The 3,850-nt window shown below is 32.3% G+C and overlaps 1 long non-coding RNA gene across 1 annotated transcript; it reads right to left on the reverse strand.

Moving 5' to 3' along the window:
* Positions 1-442: 442 nt before the first annotated feature.
* Positions 443-2,655, reverse strand: LOC143079359 (uncharacterized). Its single transcript, XR_012979399.1, has 2 exons — positions 2,411-2,655; positions 443-1,732 (listed from the first exon to the last, which is right to left on the reverse strand). It is a non-coding gene; the product is annotated as an uncharacterized LOC143079359 (long non-coding RNA).
* Between the last annotated feature and the right edge of the window lie 1,195 nt (positions 2,656-3,850).

The raw sequence follows: 3,850 nt of genomic DNA on the forward strand, positions 1-3,850 counted from the left end.
TATGCTGCCATGACTATCTGTTTTGAACAACGGTTAATATGCAAGAGGTGCACATGATATGGAACATTAGATCATGATGGAAATATCATGTGTCAGTGCTGTGAAATATCATGCTATCTAACATTAAAACAGCTACATATCTGTTTAGACCATTGGTTGATATGCAAGAGATACACATGATATACAATATTAGATGGAAATAGCCTGTGAAATTTTTATAAATCTTACACTCAAAACAAGTGAAGATTTGTTTGTATGAATCGTTATCTTGCATCGTTGATCTCTTTCTAGTTATTTTTTTTTTTTATGTCAAAGTTGTGTATCATTGCTATTGTTGACTAGTAGAGTTAATTTTATTCAATTTAATCATGCATAATTTATTTTATGTCGAGTAAGTTATTATGAATCCACACGAGTAATGGAGAAAGTAAAACATATAACGTTTGAAATGCAGATATGTATTCACAATCATCTAAAAATAATAAAATAACATACATATAAATACATTTTTCGTTTTAACAATAACATCAATTATTTATCTTTCTATTTTTAGTTATTCACAATTATTTATTTTTTTTATTTTTTTTCACAAAATTTATTATATTTTGTCATAAATCATTTAAGAAGTTTACATATTTTACATTGTGCAGATGAACATATATACACTGATTCGGGAAAACATTCATACTGATTCAGTTATGTCAATTGTTCACAATTTATTTTGTTTTTGTTCACGCATAGTTAAATATATTTTGTAACAAGCAATTCAAGTTTTCTTTTTCATGAAGTAACACTTGAATATTTGCCAGAGTACCAATCGTGAATATTCACAATAATTTAGTTTTCACTGACTAGTGGTACTGTTTATTTAGTCACAACTAATTCGATGATTTAAAAAATACTTATAATACTGGAGAATTCACTACAATTTCCGTCGCGAAGATGGATATAGACACTGATAAAGGAAAACGTTTACACCGCAGTTTTGGTTATTTAATATTCAGAATTTCTTTGTTTTGTCGCTGACCTATGACATTGCATATTTTCTCAACTGATTCGGTGATTTAAACACTGGGAAACTGGACAGAGTGTACTCCATGAAGATGAACAAAGACGCGTTTGATTCTGGAAAACATTAACACTGCAGTTTTAGGTTATTAAATTTCACATTTTTGTTGCCTTCTTTGAGTAATAATATTATATTTTTAATCACAACTAGTTCGGTGACTTAAGAGGTAGCAGTGATAACTCGAATACAGTTCGAGTCGGTGAGACGGACATAGAGACTGATTCATGAAAACATTCACACTTGAGAATTGTAAGCACCGTCTAGGAACATGAATCTTTCAAAGTATTTTCCATTATTATATTTCACTGGTTATAATCATTTGAAGTCAAATTCACGGAAAATCTTTTTGGTATCTTGAATGACTTGAGGTGTAGTTCTGGCTTGAAATTGTCCCTGTAGAACTGATGACATGATCGGCGAACCTATAGGTGCGTCCTCGACACTACTAACGCTTGCTCGTCTATCCCGAGTGTCACCGTCGATACTGGCTCGTCGATCATTACCGACACTGTCAACACTCGTCCTACGTCCAATGAACCAAGAACGCTTCTGTTTCTTAGGATCGTCTGGTACTTTGTTCATTTCCGGAGCATAATGCTTTTCTTTTACCAAAAATGAAGATCTCCATTCCTTATTATCCATGGCTTGCAATTGATTCTGGTCCTTTAAAAATAAAAATGTAACTTTACATTACAAGTATATATAGGCTTCCATCAATAACTAAATACAGATTTTTAAAGGGGATCCGACTTTAAATAAAGTTTCAAATATATACATCTACTATGTTTCTTTACAAACGCATGCATTTCATTTCAGTGTGTGGTTATGATCATGAAACCACTAGCTAATTTTTGCACATAGAAACTACTTAGTATAATCACTAACGAAAGTTGCGTATATATAATGGTTCGCCAATAAAACAATTTTTACAATAGTTTTCAGGTTCATTATCAGCTGCTGTAGGAACAAAATTCTGATATATCATGGCTTAAATCATAGCTGTAAAAATGTTTATTAGACAAGAAAACATAATCAAAATATTTCTTAATAGTATAACTTTAAAAATCTAATATACATGAGCATCTTTCGATACATTTCTGAAAATAGTTCGACAATAAAGCAATTTAAAAATAGTTTTCAGGTTATTTATCAACTGTATAATAAACAAAATTCTGTTATTCACAACTTTTAACTATACTTCAAAAATCTTTAAATTAAAGTAAAATTAAATTTAAAAAATAGATCAACTTCAAATAACTGAAATACATGAAGCATTTACAAATACATTAATGCCGAAATATGCAATTAAAAGAAAAATCAAACCAAAACTGACATACTTACAGTTGTAAGATGCTATAGGATCCGCAACAAGATAACTTAGCGGCCAAATCAATAAACATCTCTTTTATATGAATAAACATTGGCTTTTTGCCAGCTACTACGGAGACAACCTTCAGTTTAAAATCGATCATATCTAGATCTCTAGATATAACGGTTCACAAAGTCTACATAATATAAAATCTATTTTTAACATCTGCATATAAAGTAAGTCAATGAGCCAAGTTTAAATTTAACTTCTTAATTCGTTTATCCATATACTGTTTACTGTTATCTATTGGTGTAAGCAAATTAAAAATATATGATGAATAATTTATCAAAATGATTAATCTTGATAACCGCATATAAACAATGACCAATGTACAATCCCTTGTAATTTGTTTAAAAATAACTAAATTTAAATTTAAATGTTTGGCAGACTAAATGTTAAATCAAAACAATGCATTGATATTATTGTAAATTTTGTTCTGATCAAGGCTGTTGGTTTTCTTATTTGCATGACTAGTATTTCCAATTTTGTCATGTCGGGTCTAATTATAGCCAACTATATAAAGTACAATAAAAGTTCAATTAGGAAAACATTGACGCACGTGAAAGTATTAGGAAACTAAGTTTTAAACTCCGTAAAGACACCAAGTGATGGCAATATATCCCATGGGACATGGGACAAGGTGAAATGACGCCAAGTGATGATAATATATCACATGGGACATAGGACAAGGTGAGATGACGCCAAGTGATGATAATATATCACATGGGGCATAGTACAAGATCAGATGACGTCAAGTGATGATAATATATCACATGGGACATAGGACAAGGTCAGATGACGCCAAGTGATGATAATATATCACATGGGACATAGTATAAGGTCAGATGACGTCAAGTGATGATAATATATCACATGGGACATAGGGCAAAGTGAGATGACGCCAAGTGATGATAATTTATCACATGGGACATAGGACCAGGTGAGATGACGCCAAGTGATGATAATATATCACATGAGACATAGGACAAGGTGAGAGGACGCCAAGTGATGATAATATATCGCAAGGGACATAGGACAAAGTGAGATGACGCTAAGTGATGATAATATATCACAGGGTACATAGGGCCAGATAAAATAACGCCAAGTGATGGCCATATATCACACGGGACATAAGGCCAGGTGAGATTAAAAAGTCGAAAATGTTTGACCTCATACAGAGATAAGACAACATGCGTTGTCATATCAAAGACCTTCCCCCGATATCCCGTGTTGACCTTTTGCAGAGTCTTAAATTCAATCTCTTAACTTGAGACTTGCTAGTCAGCTACTAGTATTCTTTTGGGATGATATACACTATATATTTATACAGCCTAGTTTGTCGAGAGGTCTAGGGCGCTGGATATAGTGCAGGCAGTGATGTCACGATGACAGGGAAGCAGCGGTTCGAATCC

Source organism: Mytilus galloprovincialis, chromosome 6 (genome assembly GCF_965363235.1).
Source record: "Mytilus galloprovincialis chromosome 6, xbMytGall1.hap1.1, whole genome shotgun sequence".
Lineage (NCBI taxonomy): Eukaryota > Metazoa > Mollusca > Bivalvia > Mytilida > Mytilidae > Mytilus > Mytilus galloprovincialis.